A 23,081-nucleotide genomic window follows, 5' to 3' on the forward strand; every position below is an offset into this window, starting at 1 on the left:
CATAGGAATGAAGGTGCAATTTGCGATTAGCAATTAGCTCATCGCAAATTAGGAATTTTTCCAAGGGTGCAGGGGTGTCTCAAGAACACCCTGCTGCACCCCTGAAAAAGAAATTTGGGGGCATATGGCGCACATACATGCCCTTAGGGCATGTATGGGCGTCATATGGCACCTTTTGTTTTTTGGAAAAAAAGCTTTTTGAAAAGAATTCGCAAATTACCACCAACTAGAAGTTGGTGGTAATTTGCAAATCCTTAATGGCATTTTTTGCATATTTTTTGTTTGATACGATGCATTTAAGAAATCGCAAAATTTGCAAATCCTTCAGTGCAATCGCAAAATAAGGAATAGCAAATTTTGCTATTCCTTATTTTGCATCAAACTTGTTTGATACATACCATTTGTCTAATTAGCATTCGCAAAGGCTGAAATTCACAGAATTTCGGCCTTTGCGAATGCTAATTAGCTTGATACATATGGCCCCAAGTGAGGCCTGTCTTGCAACATGGTGCATCTTTTGCATCACTGCTGCATCGGTTTCATGTGGCACGGTGTTTTTTACACCATGACACATCTGCCTAAATGCATCAATTTGTAATTTTGTCGCCTCATAGCAAATCTTTTGCACCGCCGCTGCATCACAAAAGTGACGCACAGTGGCGCAAAAGAGGCATACACCTATCATAAATCTGTCCCTAGCATTTTAAATGATTAATTCAGGATGACGATAAGGTGTGGCCTATCCAGAGGTTTGTTTAAGGTGAGGCCTACTCATGATTGCAGATCAAAGTTACGCTTGATGAAGAATACAGAGGAGATAATACATGTAAAGGCCTACCAATGAATGTAAATGTAAATGTATTTCGATTTATATAGCGCACGAATCACCCAGGGGTCTCAAGGCGCTTGCTTAGGGAACCCGTCCTGGTATTCCCCTGTGAGATACCCCGGCAGGGTATCCACAAGGTGAAAGCCAGGCATCCCGCCGCGAGGGGCCGTAGTGGAGATTAAGCAAGCTATTGCCCAGAGTCGCAGAGTGTGACCCGTGAGTTGAGTAGGCACCGGAGCGAGAATTGTCAAGTCCGTGGAATTTTGAGCCCGAGACCCGCCGAGGCGGGGAATCGAACCCTGGTCCACAGCCGATCTCAGCTTCCGGGTCTGCCGCCTCTAACCACTGAGCCACGCTTCTCCAAGTGATGTCCACTTCATTGCGCCAGTCATCATAAATGTATCCCTAAGCTTCTTATCTTGTTAGAGATGAACCGCCATATGTATCATCAAACTATTTTGCATTTCCTAAATAGCGAATTTTAAGGAATAAATAGCGATTCTTTACCATTCCTAATTTGCGATGAGCAAATTGCTAATTGCAAATTACCCATTCATTTCCATGGGCCAGGAGGCCCATAGGAATGAAGGTGCAATTTGCGATTAGCAATTAGCTCATCGCAAATTAGGAATTTTTCCAAAAGTGCAAGGGTGTCTCAAGAACACCCTGCTGCACCCCTGAAAAAGAAATTTGGGGGCATATGGCGCACATACATTTTAAAAACATTCCTTTACCTCAAGTCATAATTTGAAAACACTGCCCACAGGGAAATGACTTAAAATGTCCTTAAGACACATGAAAGTGTTTTTTTAAAGCCTTTGCAACTTTTTTGGGTCACTTTTAACATGGCTATGTAACTCAAACAGTCAAAATCTAAATTTACCATGCACAGGTGGGAGCATATTTACAAGGAATTTGCTCCACGGGGAAAGGTCTTTTAATTTAATATGGGAAAAATAACATCAGAGACACTGAAATGCCTTATAAAGAAGCATACACCATTATGTCCTTGTCATAAATTTTAAAACCATTCCTTTTCCCCAAAAACGATTTTCAAATCATAATTTGAAAACACTCCACATGGGGAAATGACTTAAAATGTCCTTAAGACACATGAAAGCGTTTTTTGATTGCCTTTGCAGCATGTTTGGGTCACTTTTAACATGGCTATGTAACGCAAACATTCAAAATCTAAATTTGCCATGCACAGGTGGGAGCATATTTACAAGCAATTTGCTCCACAGGGAAAGGTCTTACATTAAAATGGGAAAAATAACATCAGAGACACTGAAATGCCTTATAAAGAAGCATACACCATTATGTCCTTGTCATAAATTTTAAAACCATTCCTTTTCCCCAAAAACGATTTTCAAATCATAATTTGAAAACACTCCACATGGGGAAATGACTTAAAATGTCCTTAAGACACATGAAAGCGTTTTTTGATTGCCTTTGCAGCATGTTTGGGTCACTTTTAACATGGCTATGTAACGCAAACATTCAAAATCTAAATTTGCCATGTACAGGTGAGAGCATATTTACAAGCAATTTGCTCCCCAGGGAAAGGTCTTACATTAAAATGGGAAAAATAACATCAGAGACACTCAATTGCCTTATGAAGAAGCATACACCATTATGTCCTTGTCATAAATTTTAAAACCATTCCTTTTCCTCAAAAACGATTTTCAAGTCATAATTTGAAAACACTCCACAGCTCCTATGCACATGAAAACCCTGTCAGTACTAATACTTCACATTTTCTCCAATTACAATTTCTCAAAGAAACAAAATCTATTTGTAAAACACTTGAGACAAAGCAACATTTGAAAAACACAACTTTCTTCATAATTTTCTCCTTAAAGCACACTATTCTCTATCTAAATTAAAGAAATCTTTTCTCACCTTAGCAAATACTTTGAGTTTCAAAACAGTCTCAGAAACACACCAATTTGTCTTCAGCAGAGCAAAAGGTATGCACTCCAAAGTCTGCAGCTATCAAAAGCACAGAAATGCTGTAATTCTTCACACATATCTCTCATGTCACCCAATCAAAACTCTTCCCTCACTTTTTTTCAAATCAAAACCCTTCCCCCCTCTGCCCTCTCTGCTTTTTTTGCATAGCAACCACCTCTTGGAAGACCTCTGGTGTTTGCAAGTTCACACAACAATGTTGCAATTGAACTCTGAACTCTCAGTGCACCTGCATATCCAGTGCATTCTTTCATTTAATGATTTTTTCTTGACCACTCAAAATACATCTTTCAAAGAACTCATCCATGCACCCTAACTTTCTGTTTTCAGCAATCAAAATCCACCAATCACTGTTACTGCTTCATTAACACAGAAACTCCACAGTTTTTTTCATTTTAAACTCTTATTTTTTCAACTGCCATTTCATTGCCACACTTCATCTGACTGCAGGAGAACCTTCTCTCACCATGTTTTCTGTCTGGATTGTTGGACATAGTTACATCTATTGGGCTCAGAGGTATGCTGAGAACAGAAATTTACCTAACCTCAATTTACAAAATGTGGAAATTAAGTGGTTTGGCCACAGAGGATTAAAATGTCACCAATTGATACCATTGGTGAAAACCTTTATGCATTTGCCAAAACCTGACCTGTTAATTGTGCACTGTGGAGGTAATGATTTGGGCACTTTGACTGGGGTAGGTCTGGAAATGCTTTTAAAGGACACCTTTGAGCAATTAATGGCACTTTTTCCTCAGACTGCCTTGGTATATTCAAATATATGCCAAAGACAGAAATGGAGGTGGTCAAACCAATTTTGTCCACAAATTGAGAAGTCGAGGAAGCATGTAAACAAATCTGTTTCAGCTTACATGAGAGACCATGGAATGGGCTCCGTGTACAACAATAACTTGCGTTACTACATGCAAGATATTTACAGAGGAGATGGAGTTCACTTCTCAGATGAGGGCAACAGAGTTTTCATTCTGAATTTAAGACTGTGCATTGGTACCTACTTATAAGTACCTAAATGTACCATAAACCCAAAAGCTCTTCTCAGAGCTACCCTACATTTGATCACTCACAAATATTATTTTTCTCTAACTTTTTTCACTAATTTTCAACAAAGTACGCTCCCCGGGGCGCTACCCGGTACGCGAACCGGAAGCTAACCTCGCGAATTTTTTTTAAAAAATGTTTTTTTTCGCACATATAAGCCTCCTCAGCCACCCTCAGAAAACCTAGGGGGTCAAGATAAGTCTACCGTGCCCCCTTCTACCCATTCTGAAGATTATTTGCCCTCCATCTTGTATCTTAAGTCGACCGAAACACAAAATGGTGGACTCCCGTAACGCTTAAGGTTCGCGTACCGGGGCGCTCGCCAGTTCGCGTACCGGGGCGCTCCCCGGGAAGCGCACCATCAAAAAAGGTGGGAAAGTAATTTACAGAAAAACGACTGGAGACACTCTCACCAAATATAGATTAGCTCATACTACATACCAATCCCTATCATTTTCACAAATTTGATTGAAATTCCATTTAGCCATTTAGCCTGTAGACCTCTCTAAATACCGTGAGGTAAATTACTTCTCAAAACACATCTGAAGTGTTGGAATTGACAACCAATGAAAATGTTACTTTCATTTTCTACTTTTATTACCTGACATTTGATTGGTTATATACCTGAATATATATAAAGGAAGAGAAGGAAACACAGCCATTTTGACTACTACTTCTTGTTGTACATTTCAATTGGATTTTCACTAATCACTTCAACTTCTTTGTAAAGGTAAGTTGTTATTTTTAAAACTGAAGTAAATTGTGCACCAAAAGTTAATATGGTAAACTTTTTCTGATAGTTATATACTATCCCTCTGTAGTAGTTATAGATTTAGATAGACTTCTCTGTTATAGTTATGGATGGAGTTAGGCTTGTCTTGTATAATTATGAAATTACTTACGTTAAATCACATACACTTTTTTATATTCCTACTTCCACTCTGATACTATACACTGCCCAAAGATAAATTCACTGATAAAAACTGCCTATCTAAAATTAATCCCAACAGTGCCCTATCTCTACTAATATATATTTTTTTTAATCCAAATTTCAGGCAACATGGAAGGCGAACAGAAAGTTTCATTTCAAATTGTCCTGCAAGAGAGCAGCCAAGTATTAATTGATCCAAATGATATAGAATTTATGGATGAAACTTGGGACCAAGAACTACTGCAATGTGTGCAAGCAGTAGATGACCTCCTTCAAAATGAGGACACTTTACACCCTCAGAGATTACAAACTATGTTCATGGAAAATGACGACATTTCAGACAGTGAAATGTTAGAAATGTTATTAAATTTTGAAACACAATCACAATAATAAATAATTGCTTAAAAAATAAAGAAATTAAAAAATAATCAACAAAACCAACAATCAATTAACATACAGTATTTGAAACGTCTATCATTCTTTTTTCCTTATAGTACGCTCCCCAGTACGCTTCCCGGTTCACGAACCGGGCGCTCCCCACGCAAAAAAAAAAAATAATTTTTTTTTGCCCTTTTAAAACCTCCACATCAAACCTAGTGGGTCAGGGAGGATCTACTATGCCCCCTTATGGTCATTTACCCCTTTGTTTTGGCCTCCTCTTGTCTCTCGATCCTACCGAGAGACAAGATGGCGGCCGCTCCGGACTGTTTAGAATGTTGACAGACACCGAAGAGCCAATCAGCTTCGCTTCGCGAAGTTCCGTTACGCGTAAAGTACGCGAACCGGAGCGCTGCCCAGAGCGCGCTTACAGATATATATCTTTTTTTAAACGTTAATTTCTCAAAATCCACTGGAGCACATATATTGAGACCTAGCAAAGGCACATCGGGCTAACAGTCCCTACAATTTTGCCAAGTTTCGTGCAAATCCATTCAGCCATTCGGGCTAAAAGTGAGGCCAACGGCCCTATGGAAATTAACATTGGAAAAACATGTTTTGGGACCCCCCTTTTTTCTCAGCCCCCCCTTGACAAACCCCCCCCAAATTTTCATGGGGCTGCTCAGAAACAAAATGTTCCATTTTCCTGAAAATTTCAGCCAATTCCGTCCACAAACGCCAAAGTTATTAGACATAGACTTTTCAAAAATCCCATAGGGAAAAAATCCTAACTATATATACCTACTGGCGACCGCCAGTAGGTAATATATATGTATATATATATATATATTCTTCAATTTGGCTCAAAGTTTTTTGTAATCCCCTGGCGCTCCCATCACCGGTGCCGAACTTCCAAGCAGAGCCCTGCTTCAATTGTATTCTCCAACTCCCTTCAACAAGGGAAACAAGTTCGCACTCACAGAAGGTTTTAATCCCAGTTTTTCCGTTTTATTTGTCAATGTTTTTCAGCATTCCAAATTACAAAAACCAACGCGTTTCGCAACCCACCGGTCGATCACCGTGATCAAGCGACCGGTGGGTTGCGAAACGCGTTGGTTTTTGTAATTTGGAATGCTGAAAAACATTGACAAATAAAACTGAAAAACTGGGATTAAAACCTTCTGTGAGTGCGAACTTGTTTCCCTTGTTGAAGGGAGTTGGAGAATATATATATATATATATATTCACTGAAAAAACCATAGGTTATAGACCATATATAGTTAGGAATTAGCATTTACAAAACCTTAAAAATTCACTGAAAAAACCATAGGTTATAGACCATATATAGTTAGGGATTAGCATTTAAAAAACCTTATTTTACTCACACAAAACCATTGAAATTCCATATATAGTTAGTTGTACTAACTATATATCACGCACCCGCAATCCACTGCTGATGATGTCACATATTACATCATTCATGACATGGTCAGTGACATCACTGATGACATCACTGATGACATCTCAAATGACATCACTGATGACATCACTGATGACATCTCAAATGACATCACTGATGACATCACTGATGACATCATCCAGTGACTGTGTGTTTCTGTAAAGTTTAAATATGTTTTACATATTGAAGAATGAGTAGATGTAGAAGTGTCTGGATGAAGGATTTAGTAGGTGCGTGACTGACTGTATGAGTGAGTGATTAAATGTGTCTCACTGAGTGCATGGGTTAGTGACTAAACTGTCTTAATTTGTGCATCATTATGTCTGTTGTTCTGTAAACTGCTGCATGTGTTGATCAGTAGCTATATGAGTAACTATATAGGTTATTGATTGGTTGCCCAAGCATTTGTATGGGAGACTGAGTGTGTGTGTGAGTGGCTGGGAAGTGTATGACTCTGTGCATAGATGTATGGGTTCAAAAGTGCATGTTGGAAACAGCTGTATGGGCGGTTGACTGTGTGCATGACTGTATTGGTGAGTGAATAGATATCTCAGTGCTACATGTCAAATTAAGTACATATGTAAAATACAGTACATGTGAGAGTTGACATATATAAATAACTGTGCATAAGAGCCAGTGAATGTGTGAGTGGCTGTATGGATCATTGTGAACTTGTATCCAGGATTGTATAAGTGAGTAAATATGTTTTAGTATTTGTTTCAATAAGTAAGTAAGGTGTGTTTAACTGTATAGTTAAGGAAATGGAGGTGTGATTGATTGTTTGCATGACTGTCTAGGTGTGTGTGTAACTTCATGGATGAGTGACAATCTGTGAGTCTGTGTTTACACTGAGTGTATCTAAGGTTATATTAGAGTCTGAAGAGGTTCATCGTATTATCACAACAGTGATGTCATCAGTAATGTCATTTGAGATGTCATCAGTGATGTCATCAGTGATGTCATTTGAGATGTCATCAGTGATGTCATCAGTGATGTCATTTGAGATGTCATCAGTGATGTCATCAGTGATGTCACTGACCATGTCATGAATGATGTAATATGTGACATCATCAGCAGTGGATTGCGGGTGCGTGATATATAGTTAGTACAACTAACTATATATGGAATTTCAATGGTTTTGTGTGAGTAAAATAAGGTTTTTTAAATGCTAATCCCTAACTATATATGGTCTATAACCTATGGTTTTTTCAGTGAATTTTTAAGGTTTTGTAAATGCTAATTCCTAACTATATATGGTCTATAACCTATGGTTTTTTCAGTGAATTTCATTGGTTTTTTAATAGCTAATATCAAAACCTTTACAATGTATTATTCTTTAAAAAGAAAAATATTTTTTACATGTTTTTTATACAATTTTTTTTGTATTTTTTTTTGTTTCGCTCCCAGTACGCGTACCGGTTAGCTTCCCGTTAGCTCAATCCGGAGGCGCGACCCGGTACGCGAACTGGTAAACGTTCCTATTGCGCACCTCTCGCGTTACAAAACAACATCGTGACGCTTCGCGTCAGCATGACGTTTCGCGTTCTCGCGTAATACGTCATATTACGTGCTACGTTCGCGTACCCGGAAGCGCAGCGGTACGCGAACCGGAAGCGATCCGCGGCGCGGCGCCGACCGCGTAATGTAAACATAGCAGGTCATGTGACTCGGTAATAACACTTTTCATTGGTTCATTTCACTTTTGGTTTCCTAATGATGTAATACAAGGTCATGTGATCTAAAATGGACACTTTTCATTGGTTTAGAACTTTTGTTTTTCCCAAATGATGAAAAACCCTCCTTCTTTCATCACTCTGACTTTCATCTTGGTGAGAGAAAGACCCTTTATTGAGACTTTGTGATGGCTTCATTAGTAGCTTCAGCTGGTGCTAGCCCACCACCTCCACCAAATCCAAGAAAGAGAGGACCACCTGCAGAAGTAATTCTGCAAGAAGAGGAAGAACAGGAAGAGGAGGAAGAGGAGGAAGAGCATGAGTTTTTGCCAGAGGAGCCCAGGAGGTACAATCAACAGGAGAATTATATCTGGCAATTCTACAGAATTCCTGAGGGGCAAAAGAAAGTGAATGCTCGTTACGTGTTTTGCCGCATATGCGGTGATAGATTGTCAAGGGGCACTGATAAAAAATATAGTTATGGCAATCATACTATGCATCGGCATATGAGTAGGTGGCACCCAAATAATTATAGTGCTGCCCAGCTACGTGACCAACAACAAAATCCCCTACAAATGGCAAGAAGATCGGTGGTTCCAGAGGTGTCGGGACCAGAGGCGAGGGAGGTGATTGCAAACATCCAAATGTTGTTTGGGCACGTAAAACAAGTGTGCGTGGAATGTGGCGCTTTCATCTGCTACAGAGAAAGTAGCATCACTTTGATTTTGCGAGCAATTCAAAATCATATTAATGTTTGCACAAGACGCACCAAAAAATAAATTCTTTTTTTTTTTTGCTCCTGTTGAGCCCTTTATAATGGATCGTTTTTGTTTCCCCCCCCCCCCAAAAAAACCAAAAAAATTTTAAAAACGTTCAGAAAATACAAAAAAAGTAAAAAAATGTTCAAAAAATACTAAAAAAAATATAAAACAACAAAAACATAAAAAAAAAAGTTCTTTTCAGAACTAACTCCCCATTATAAAAAAAATTGGTAGAATATTACATCATTCATGACATGGTCAGTAACATCAACAGCAGTGGATTGTAGGTAACAGTATCGTTAGTTTACTCCCTATAGCTGTCTTTCTTTTAACATAACTGTCTATTTCCTTCCCTTATAGTTACTGTTCTTTTTTTAAAAATATTTTTTTGATCAGTCATAAACAGTGACATTAATAGAAACAGAGAGAGTGAACAAGAGTGAAGAAATATGGTCCTCCTCAGCCACCCTCAGAAAACCAAGGGGGTCAAGATACATCTACCGTGCCCCCTTCTACCCATTCTGAACATTATTTGCCCTCCATCTTGTATCTTGATTCGAACGAAACACAAAATGGTGGACTGCCATAACGCTGCTGGTTTGCGAACCGGGCAACTTCCCAGGAAGCGGTCCAAAAAAAAAAAAAGTAAAGTAATTCACAGACACTAAGAGTAATAGAGATGGAGTGAGTGAACAAGACTGAGGAACTATGAGAACAGAGGGACTGAGAAAAAGAGTGGAAGGAGTTGAGTAAATAGGTAATAGAGAAAGGAATGAGGAAAGTAGCAAAGGCAGGAAACTGAGGATTAAAGAAGTGAAGCAGTGGATCTAATAGTAGGTGAATGTGATAGAAATGTAACGAAAAGAGTACAACTATTTACCTTGTAATTGCCGTTAAATTAATCACATTTTATTTCTATACTTTCAATCTGTGAAAGAGAGAACCAACATTTGAAAAAAATTAAAATATGTATTTAAAAATTACAAAAGACAAGGGAAAATATTGAAAGACAAATAGTTTTTCAACAACTTTGACACTGACAGAAGCTTCTGCTTCTCCAGGTCCTCTACACAATCCTAAAGATATACATTTTAAACTAACAGTATCTTGATGCAGATGAAGTGAGGCCTATCTTAAAACATGGTGCATCTTTTGCATTTTTCTTGTTTCAGAAAAGTGTCGCTTCAGTATGCCAATAACATGTCTCCTATCCAGAGATTTGTTTGAGGTGAGGCCTACTCAGAGTTCAAGATGAGATTTACACTTGTTGAAGTGTACAGAGGAGATAATATCTGTGAAAGTCTACTAATGAAGTGAGTCATGTCCACTGCACTCTTCAACAAAGTAGAAACCTCCTATGTTTCCCTGGACAGACCTAAACTTGATCTGCACAATGTGATTCGTAATGATAGGAAACTCAGGTGATGTAATTGAAATATGTGCAATTTATTTTGCTCATTTCACAATCACATCACTTGTGTTTCCTTTGCTTAGGTATCTCATTGTGCAGATGTAGTCCAGCATATGAAAGAATACGTAGAAGTGCAGCACTGCATACAATAAATTTAACACTTACAGAAAACTCACCTTCTCCATGCCTCCTACACAGTTCTACATATACATCATAAATGCAAACAGTACAGAATTAATTATACATGTTAAATGGTTTATTTTTGCTGTTCTCAGAATGTATCAAAATTCACTAAAAACAGTGACTTGAAGGTATTCATCATGTAACAGCGGGGAAAAAAAAACACAATCAAAATGATTGTGTTTAAAAAACCCATACAACATCAGAAAATAAAATTCAGAACTCCTTAAAGTTAACTTACTTTCCATGACGTCCAAGGATGTCCTATGAACAGCTTACACTCTTTTGTGCTGTTATTACTTTCAGCCCGCCACTTTCTGAAAGAAAACCTCCATCGTTTTTAAAAACACGTTACATGCAATAAATGACTTCTTGCTCTCTACCACTATTTTCCACAAGGCCAAATCTAGTCAGAGATATTTATAACTCTTGGATTTCTTGTAAGCCAATCCCATCATTTGGCATTTCCGCAACTTTCAGAATTAAAATGTTGAAGATCATTTTCACAATCCTGGAATAGTAATATCTTCCCCTTCTTGCTCAGTCATGTTCTACATTTCCTATGACACTGATACTGCTTAATATGAAGCAGACTTACACTACCTCTATGAGTACTACAATTATTTAATTCTCTACATCACTTTTAATCACAAAGCAATGTAAAACAGTAGACAGCATTGCAGACTTACATTCCCTCTACTCCATGTTTTGATTGGCTGCTTCAATTAGCTTATGAAAAGAAACAGTTTTTCTGAACTCATTTAAAGTGCACATACATCTCCATGATGTCCAATCCTATGATTAGAAGTTATGTCTCTGAACTACACTTATCCTCAAGGCCAAATTGTGTAGGAGCCATTAGAACTTCTTGAAATTCCACAGATCATATCCCGAGATTATTTTCCTAAAATTTTGGTTTTAAAAACACCAGGTAAGAGTTTTTAAGGTCATACGGCAATTTTTTTTTGAAAATTAAAACAGAATCATTGCAGAATGACCAGCCATTTCTAGACTTTAAATAAGCTGTGTAATGTCCTGATGATATTGAAGGGCCGTCATGATATATAATTGCTGTAGTTACAAAAGTCCTTCCTGATATTGACAACTGCGAAGCTACAAATTTTTTTATTAAAGTTGTCAATTTTGTTCCATCAGGCCTACATCGTTGGAACATTAAAATGACGTACTGGCCATATGTTCGTATAAATAATGTGGACATCATTTCAGATTTACATTGGCTACACTCCATGTTGTGATTAGCAGCTTTTACTAGCTTATTAAAGGAGACTGATTTACTGTCTGGCAAAGTTAAATATATAAATCTTTCTGAGTCTACACTAGTAGTACTTGATACCATACAGTTCTCGCAGTCATGCTGCCATTGATAAGAAAGCCCAAACAGCTGATCTACATCTACACCTTCAGCATGTAATACATCAAGCATATACATTAAAAACTCCTGACAATCTTGCTGAATATTTTGAGAGAATTGTGTTTGCCCTGAACATCTGTCTAACAGATTTCGAATTTCAGACACACTTTCTATTTTTGTTCTATCTGTGCTACATTTCTCTAACACAGAATTCAACAAACTGCAAAATCTTTGATCAGAATTGACCACAATCTCTTCTTTTACATTTTTTAGAGAAAACAAAACATTAATTACTACATTAGCATAGCAGTTGACACCAGAACTGTTTTCAAACTGAAAACCAACAACATCTTCAACAGAATCCTCTTTGTTTCTGCTTGTAATTTTAGGTTCATTCACTTTTTGTCTTTTTGCTACAACCTCCCCAGTATTGTTCTCATTTCTTCGTTTCCGGCCTACCACACGTTTCTCAAACAAAGGATACTGAGGCAAATGTGGCGCATACTCTCTTCTTAACCTATTGTATTCCTTAACACAATCTAGATCCGCACAAATGTTTGTGACATCACACTCAATCAAGTACAATCCCGATAAAGTTCTAACTCGTGACAATGCCACATATGCCATACCCTCCTTGAACACAGAACTTCCAATATTCACCAATGCACTGTCTACACTTAAACCTTGCGATTTATGGATTGTCACCGCATATGCCAAGCAAACAGGGAACTGCTTACGGCGAACATATAAGTCTTTTACAAGCAAAAATCTAGCAGAACAACGAGCAATTAGCTGTACTTCCTCAATGCCATCAAATTTAATTTTTAAAAATTCTATTCCATCTCTATTTCTGTATTTCACAAAATCAACAACATTACCCATTGATCCATTTACCAGACCTCTTTCAACATGTAAATTCCTTCTTAAAATTATACGGCAGTTCAAGCACACATTCAGAGTCTTTTCAAAACCTGCAGTTTTAGATATACTCTTCTCTAATGAATCCAATTTTGTTTTCAGATTCTCAGACAAAATAATTGTTGATCCCATATGCTCTACTCTATCAATAGCTTCCACTTTCACAATCTCTTGCTTTTCTAAATGCAACATTTTGTTGTTAAATTTGGCACATTCTGCAAGAGTTGGCATCAAACATATTCCAGATTTCTTATCAGTAATTTTCTGAAAAATATTCTCAGGCACAACATCTTGTTCTGGATATAAATTTGACAGTAATCGTGCATGTAAAGCTTCTTTCCCATGCTCGGTCACTTTTCCAATTCTAACATCTTGTAGAATAGTCTTGTAAACTTCATCCTTTGCCTGACGCATATTTTCATGCAGTTCAGCATAATTGAAGTTTAACCATATATTGACGTTGCCAATGCTGCCTAGGCACTTCCTGGTATCTTCATGCGTGAGCATTTTGAACACAGGTTGCCCTTTCACTGGTGTCAGCTGCAGAAGATCTCCGAAAACAATGATGTGTTTGCCACCAAATAACACATCATACTCTGTTTTGAGAACTTCTTGCATCCTCAAATGCACAAAGGCAAGCATGACATTGGAAACCATGCTTACTTCGTCAATGATAAGAAGTTTCATTTTCCTCAAGATTCTTGAAACTTCAAAACAAGCATCTCCAGATAGCTTGTGATATTCTAATTTGTTGTCATGCTCCACTGGCAGCATCAGTAAACGATGTAAAGTAATCCCTTTAATATTATGTGCTGCCAGTCCAGTTGGAGCAGTGACAACACAAGACAGCGATGACTCTGTCCTTTCCTGCAAATAGCATGAAATTGCTTTAATGAGGAAACTTTTTCCAGTTCCCGCTTCTCCACTCACGTACAGTCGGACAGGCTTCAACGACGTACATGAGCACTCTTTCTTATCATGACTTAATCCATGATCAATTTGCATGGTAACTTCGTCATATATTTTCCTCTGCTCAACGTTGAGTTGCCTTTCCAACTCTTCTAAGTTAACCGCATCCTCTTGAGCATGTGCCATGGCTCTTTCCACCTCATTCATAGCAGTGGCAGCTTCATTTTCAATAAGAGGTCCTCCTAGTGGATCCTGACTCAATGAAGCAGAACTCTGACTGTCCTGAGAACTGTCTCTGGCAATCTCGGCTGCAATCGTTGCTTCCTGCTCAATTTCCGCATTCAACATTTCTACATATTTGGGAAAAGCAGGACATTCTATGGTCTCCTTGGCGGCATTGAAAGAGTCTTCATAACAGAGGAAATCTCCAAGCAGTTCCTCTTCTGCACGCCAAGGCTTGAAAAGTTGCAAAAGTGCTAAATAGAAAAACTCCTTTTTTTCAGGAGATTCGCCACTCAATTTTCGATGGTTTATCAAGTGGCATTTTCTTTGCTTGACCAGACATCCCTCACTTCCTATTACAGCATACACTCCTTTCTCAGTATCTTCTTTGATGTTCCTCTTGAACATGTAATTTTGCAGAACCTCATACAGACAAACATTCTCTAGGTGACTGCTTCGATTTGGATAATATGTATCCAACATGTTTGTCTTCAAAATGTCGGTACTGTTTGGCTCCTTTTCCGCCAAATACTCAATTTCCCGCACAGGTTTGAGAACTCGATTACGCGTTGCAGCAAGACCAAGACTCGCCCAAACGATACTCCTGGACTTGGCATAGAGACTTGCTGAAGACAACCGGTCAGAACATTCGTACGCTCCGATTTCTCGATGCGACAACATCTTCAGACTGAAACTGTACAACTTCTTGCTGAGGCTCTTTTCATGGGAAATGTCCTCCCACATATCCTTCAATTCTGTCTTCTCTTTTTTGGTGATGTAAGACGTCACATACCGAGCCACAGCCATACAGTTATCAGCCACAAACTGTATATCCATGTTAGCATTCCACATGGACAAAATCACCGGGTTGTAGTCGTTGATGTACTTGGACTCTTCGTTCCTCTTCAAATTGTAAGTGTTTTTAGGTGATTTCTTCATCACATTGTGTCGCAGCGAAGACATCAAACTGTTTACTCTTCCTTTAGAAATCACCGGTCGTGGAAAGCCGAAACGACATTTGGTGTAGAACTTGTCTTTCTTTCGGAATTTACGACGGCAGTACTTTCCACATCGATGGCTTTGGAAACGCAGAACTTTTTCTCTTAGGCTTTTCTTCTCCTTTGCGTTTGGAACAGCACACGTAGAATACTGTTGGATGAAACTCATCACTGAGTCTTCTGGATCCGTTCCAAATTTAGGTGCATCCTTGATCCACAGCAACATATGTATATGAGGAGCACCTCTTGCTTGGTACTCCTTTCTCCAGAAGAAATCCAACACCTCTCCAAGAGGTGGATTCTTCTTATTCATGATGAAAGACATCATAGCTTCAAATCTATGATTGAAGTACCTACATACATTGACTGGATCCAAAGAGCACAGTTCTCCGGGTGTCTTGAATTCGATGTTTTCTACGTTAGCATTTGCCTCTCGTAGAAATTCAAGTAAGTCTTCCCAGCCATACTCGGCACAGCTCAGAGTGAGGAACCATGTGGGAGTACCTAAGTTCCTCAGCATACATTTTAAATCACCATGACGACGGTACCAGTACTCATTAGTACCACGCTGACACGCCATGAGATTAATCAGGTGAGAATCCAAAATACTATCTTGGACATTCACTTTATCCATAAAATCACTTGCCGAGATGTTTTGCATGTGTATACCACTTTTCAAGATGTGGTTCACTGCATATGACAGTCCAGACAGATCGCTTTCAAACAGGAGATGAAACAAATAAGGAATGCATTGTCGAAACCTAGCATCTCCTGCATACAATCGCAAAGTCCGGTATTCAGAAGCAGGAATTTGATGAGGTCGCTCATCATATCTTCCTCCCTGACCTGTTGGAAAAAGCTGTGGGAAACACCGAGCTTCCAAACTTTCCTCCCAAACACTAATGGGACTCCCTTTGGCTTGTTTCATTTGAAACAACTCAATAGCATTCCCCATGACTTCCTTTGAATGCAAAGGATGAACACTATAATGTTCATATATTTCCTCACTAGTAGAGGGTTCTACTTTCTCAATTTGACCAGCACACAAATCGCTATCCTCTTCCTCACTTACTTCCTCTTCTGCAACATATACATTCTTATAGTATTTATTATTTTTTTTCAAATACAATGTTGCCTTTTTAACTTTCCTAACATCTACTAAATCTTGCCATATTTTCTTATTCTTTGTCGGAACCCCATTAACTAAGATAACCAGAGGTTCCTCTTCCACTTTTTCTACTCCAATTGTGTTAATGTTTTTCTTGAAATCTAGAGGCAAATAAACAACTCTTCCCTTTAATCCTCTCTGTAAATCTGATGGAGGCAATTTCCCTGTCTTTGGCTCCATTCTTACAATAGCCTGAAAGGGATGGATACTTTGAATCAAAATAGATTCATAAGTATTTAAGTCCTTCAATTCAGAAGGAATCTCAACCAATTCCAGATTATTATGAACTGCTCTAGCAGGCATCTGGTTTTGTTTTAATTTGTTACAACAATAAGTACACACACGTTGATCCAATCCCAAATCAAAACAATTTTCTACCATCAAGTATGTTGCAAAATCCTTCCATTCACTATTATTTTCCCTTTCACTTTTTGCATATAAATCCACTAACTTAGTCTGATTCTTATAATAAGTGCGTCTACAACACACACAAGTGAAATTAGGCCTCTCACTTGATTTCATGTCAAACGTCGCAATTTCCCTCTGGAAATTATCTGTACTGGAAACCTGTACACTATCTTCCAAATGACCCTCTACTTCTTGCTCAATTTCAACATTCTCCTCTTTACTTCCAAAGTAACAAAACTCAATTTCTTCACATATATTCTTCACATCTATTTCAGAACCATGCAAAAGAGCAGCGCATAATTGTTTCAGCATAATTGCTGGACTCTTAGCATAATACAACAGTCTAACTAACTTCCTCACTTTGTTATGATGCACTGCTAGCATCCTGAAATGATGAAAAACACTCTGGCATACTCTCCTGGAAAGACAAGCCAGTGAATGACCATGCAAACCTGTCACTTCTCTCACTCTGCAAGGATCTAATTCTTGCAACAACCTTATTTTCTGCTTCAAACTTTTCTTGTTAAATGTCCGTACAAAATCACAAAGCAAATTGATGGAATCCTGTCGCACACTGCAAATACTACTACACTTCCAGGTGTACACAGGACCCTTAGCACGTCTTCCTAAAACCTCATTACCTAACAACTCTTCTGCCTCTGTTGTCACAAGTTTTTCTTTTTCAACTGGACAACCATCTTTCACTTCATAAGCACGACCACTGATGTCAACTGCATGCACCAAATCATTATCCTGGAAATAACTCTCTTCATTAAAAAATGCCTCACAGCTTGAACTATGTATCCATTCTCCAGAAAAAACTTCACAAAAATTACTACGATTAACTATTCTCTTCCATCTACTATTTCTTTTGAAATCAAAAATTGCCTTGTTTAGCTTCCTAATTCTATTGATTATCAAAATAAATAACTTACGTTTAATTTCAAAAGCCTGATCAATAACTTTCTCAACTTTTTTTTTTCTCCTATAAAAAACTAATTTCTGTTGACCTTTCTTAATATTTTTTAACAAATTGCCAATTATCCTGTTACGGAACATTCGTTTACGAATCTCCGTAAACTGTTGTTTCCTTCTACTATCATGCACAGATTTATCTCTTGCTCTAGCAGTAACATTTTCATTTGTCCTTTTCTTTCCATTTGATTTACTTGTCATTTTATGGATTGAAACATTTTCTGTACTAATATTTTTTTTATTAGAAATATTTCTTATGAAATATTTAGAGCTCTTACCCGGTGCTTTCTTCATGGCTTGAGAAATCTTTTTGTTAGAGGACTGCTGCATTTTTTTTTTCTCCTGCTGTCTTTGACGTTTTGCAGCCTTCATCTCTCTTATTTTTGTAGGCATAGTTGAATCTGAGGAAAAATATAATAAAAATGTTATTAAACATTATTATCAAACAGTAAATCAGTAATAGTGATCAAAAACTTAACACACTACTTGACATTTTAAATAGAATATTTTTTAGTCCTTGCAAATTTACAATACAGAAATAGCAGAAAAGAAATGAGATTTATATTTATGTTACCTATGCTATTTTATATGTGAATCTGATCTAATTTTATGAGCATATTTTAATATTTTATTGAAGACACTACACATAACCTGTTTTTGAAGGTGTCTTTATTTTTAAATTAAACGGTTTACCTTTTTACTTTTTATTGATTATAAAATTTAAAAATAAATGTTTATAATTCCAAAGGCTCAAGCAGGTCAGCTTCCCATCCTATATCATATAATTCGGACAAATCTGCATCCTCATCACGCTCTTCTTCATCCTCAGGATTTAAATCATCCAATGGATCAACATCCACTGATGTTTCAATTACAAGTTCAATGATGAGGTCAAAATCAACTGATTGCAGATTGTCGCTCATGTTGAGGTTGTCTTTATCTTTAAAGAAAGACAACAACAATGAGATGTTGCAGAGTAAGAGACAAATCTCACAGATTATAATAGTAAAATTATTTAACAGGAGTAACATTTTGCAGCTATTATTTAGCCATGTCCAGCGATGCTGAGCAGGTGAAGCCTATGTCTAATTTTTCACTGAACAGGACTCATCTGTTCTTAACCTTGGATAAGCCTCAACGACTCTGTGTCCCCTGCACATACTCAAATGTTAAAGTGCAGATTTATATTAAATGGCACATCCCCAGGCATGCACCAATTAATGTGCACCACTGCTTTACCACCCATGGTGTGCCGCATTTACAATCAGATAGGAGAAAGCTGCTTCAAAACCCTGCGCCTGCTTGAAGCTGGCATAGGTCTTGACGCAGCATTGTATAGATGGGGCACCCCTGATCCTTGCTGGAGCTGCATCGCACTTACGATACAACTCCAGCAATGCGCCACCTTTACGGCACAGATGCGTCACGCATCTGTGCCTTTTTTGCCCCATGCTGCGCCGCATTGTAAATGCAGCACACCATGGGTGGCGGAACAGTGGCGCAGGATGACTGTCACATCCCTGGGGATGCGCCACTCATCATAAATCTATCCCTAAGCTTCTTATCTTGTTACAGATGAACTGCCATATGTATCATCAAAATATTTTACATATTATAAATAGCAAATTTTAAGGAATAAATAGCGATTCTTTACTATTCCTAATTTGCAATGAGCAAATTGCTAATTGCAAATTACCCATTCATTTCCATAGGCTAGGAGGCTCATAGGAATTAATGTTGCAAGTTGTGATTAGCAATTAGCTCATCACAAAATAGGATTTTTTTCAAGCGTGCAGGGGTATCTCAAGAACACCCTGCTGCACCCCTGAAAAAGAAATTTGGGAGCACATGGCACACCTACATGCCCTAATGGCATGTATGGGCGTCATATGGGACCTTTTTTTTTAAAAAAAAAAAAATGCTTTTTGAAAAGAATTCGCAAATTACCACAAACTAGAAGTTGGTGGTAGTTTCCAAATCCTTAATATCATTTTTTACATATTTTTTTTTGATACATTGCATTTAAGGAATCACAAATTTTGAATTATTGACATTTTAAGTAATTTCCACATGTGCACTGTTTTCTAAATATAATTTGAAAATCGTTTTTGGGGAAAAGTAATGGTTTGCAAATTTATGACAAGGACATAATGGTGTATGCTTCTCTATAAGGCATTTCAGTATCTCTAATGTCATTTTTCCCATATTACATTATAAGACCTTTCCCCATGAAGCACATTCCTTGTAAATATGCTCCCACCAGTGCATTGCAAATTTAGATTTTGACTGTTTCAGACACATAGCCATGTTGAAAGTGACCCAAAAAAATTGCAAACGTTTTAAAAAAAAACATTCATGTGTCTTAATGACATTTTAAGTCATTTCCCCATGGACAATGTTTTCTAAGTGGCACAAAAGAGGTATACACCTATCATAAATCTGTCCCTAGCATTATAAATGATTAAATCAGGATGACAATAAGATGTGGCCTATCCAGAGGTTTGTTTAAGGTGAGGCCTACTCAGGATTGCAGATTAAAGTTATGCTTGATGAAGAATACAGAGGAGATAATTTATTGTAAAGGCCTACCAATGAAGTAAGTGATTTCTACTTCATTGCACCAGTCATCATAAATGTATCCGTAAGCTTCTTATCTTGTTAGACATCAACCGCCATATGTATCATATAACTATTTTGCATTTCCAAAAAAGCGAATTTTAAGGAATAAATAGCGATTCTTTACCATTCCAAATTTGTTTGAGAAAATTGCTAATTGCAAATTACCCATTCATTTCCATGGGCTAGGAGGCTCATATAAATGAAGGTGCAATTTGCGATTAACAATTTGCTCATCACAAATTAGGAATTTATTCCAAAAGTGCAGGGGTGTCTCAAGAACACCCTGCTGCAACCCTGAAAAAGAAATTTGGGGGCATATGGCGAACATAAATTTTAACAACATTCCTTTACCTCAAAAACGATTTTCAAATCATAACTTCAAAACACTACACATGGGAAAATTACTTAAATTGTCCTTAAGACACATAAAAGCGTTTTTTGATTGGCTTTCCTGCATGGTAGGGTCACTTTTAACATGGCTATGTAACATAAACATTCAAAATCAAAATTTTCAATGTACAGGTGGGAGCATATTTACAAGCAATTTGCGCCACAAAGAAAGGTCTGACATTAAAATGGGAAAAATAACATCAGGGACAGTCAATTGCCTTATAAAGAACCATACACCATTATGTCCTTCTCATGAATTTAAAAACAATTCCTTTTTCCCAAAAACGATTTTCAAATCATAATTTCAAAAAACTGCACATGAGAAAATGACTTAAAATGTCAATGAAACACATGAAAGCGTTTTTTTATTGGCTTTCCTGCATGGTTGGTTCACTTTTATCATGGCTATGTAACACAAACATTGATAATTAAAATTTTCATGCACATGTAAGAGCATATTTACAAGCAATTTGCGCCACAGAGAAAGGTCTTACACTAAAATGAGAAAAATAACATCAAGGACAGTCAATTGCCTTATAAAGAACCATACACCATTATATCCTTGTCATGAATTTAAAAACAATTCCTTTTCCACAAAAACGATTTTCAAATCATAATTTCTAAACACTGCACATCAGAAAATGACTTAAAATGTCATTAAAACACATGAAATCATTTTTTGATTGGCTTTCCAGCATGGTTGCGTCACTTTTAACATGGCTATATAACAAAAACATTCAAAATCAAAATTTTCCATGCACATGTGAGAGCATATTTACAAGCAAATTGCGCCACATAAATCATAATTTTCTCCTTAAAGCACACTATTCTCTATCTAAAGTAAAGAAATATTTTCTCACCTTAGCAAATACTTTGAGTTTGAAAACAGTCTAAGAAACACACCAATTTGTCTTCAGCAGAGCAAAAGGTATGCACTCCAGAGTCTGCAGCTATCAAAAGCACAGAAATGGTGTAATTCTTCACACATATTTCTCATGTCACCCAATCAAAACTCTTCCCTCACTTTTTTTCAAATGAAAACCCTTCCCCCTCTGCCCTTTCTGCCTATTTTCCATAGCAACCAGCTCTTGGAGAAACTCTGGTGTTTGCAAATTCACACAACAATGTTGCAATTGAACTCTGAACTCTCAGTGCACCAGCATATCCAGTGCTTTCTTTCATTTAATGATTTTTTATTGACCACTCAAAATACATCTTTCAAACAACACATCTGTACACCCTAACTTTCTGTTTTCATCAATCAAAATCCACCAATCACTGTTACTACTTCATGAACACAGAAACTCCACAGTTTTTTTCATTTCAAACTCACATTTTTTCAACTACCATTTCATTGCCACACTTCATCTGACTGCAGGAGAACCTTCTCTCACCATGTTTTCTGTCTGGATTGTTGGTCATAGTTATATTCACTGGGCTCAAAGGTACGTTGAAAGCAGGAATTTACCTAACCTCAATTTACAAGATGTGGAAATTAAGTGGTTTGGCCACAGAGGATTAAAATGTCACCAATTGATACCATTGGTGAAAACCTTTATGCATTTGCCAAAACCTGACCTGTTAATTGTGCACTGTGGAGGTAATGACTTGGGCACTTTGACTGGTGTAGGTCTGGAAATGCTTTTAAAGGACACCTTTGAGCAATTAATGGCACTTTTTCCTCAGACTGCCTTGGTATATTCAAATATATGCCAAAGACAGAAATGGAGGTGGTCAAACCAATTTTGTCCACAAATTGAGAAGTCGAGGAAGCATGTAAACAAATCTGTTTCAGCTTACATGAGAGACCATGGAATGGGCTCCCTGTACAACAATAACTTGCGTTACTACATGCAAGATATCTACAGAGGAGATGGAGTTCACTTCTCAGATGAGGGCAACAGAATTTTCACTCTGAATTTAAGAATGTGCATTGGTACCTACTTATAAGTACCTAAATGTACCATAAACCCAAAAGCTCTTCTCAGAGCTACCCTACATCTAATCACTCACAATTATTATTTTACTCTAACTTTTTTCACTAATTTTCAACAAAGTACACTCCCTGGGGCGCTACCCGGTACGCGTACCGGGAGCTAACCTCGCGAAATTTTTAAAAAAAATGTTATTTTTTCGCACATATGGGCCTCATCAGCCACCCTCACAAAACCTAGGGGGTCAAGATAAGTCTACCGTGCCCCCTTCTACCTATTCTGAACATTATTTGCCCTCCATCTTGTATCATAATTCGACCGAAACACAAAATGGTGGACTCCCGTTACGCTTAAGGTTCGCGTACCAGGGCGCTCACCGGTTCGCGTACCGGGTCGCTTCCTGGGGAGCGCACCATCAAAAAAGGTGGGAAAGTAGTTCACACAAAAGCCACTTGAGACAATTTCACCAAATATAGATTAGCTCATACTACATACCAATCCCTACCATTTTCACAA

The sequence above is a fragment of the Lissotriton helveticus genome, chromosome 6 (assembly GCF_964261635.1).
Source record: "Lissotriton helveticus chromosome 6, aLisHel1.1, whole genome shotgun sequence".
Classification (NCBI taxonomy): Eukaryota; Metazoa; Chordata; class Amphibia; order Caudata; family Salamandridae; genus Lissotriton; species Lissotriton helveticus.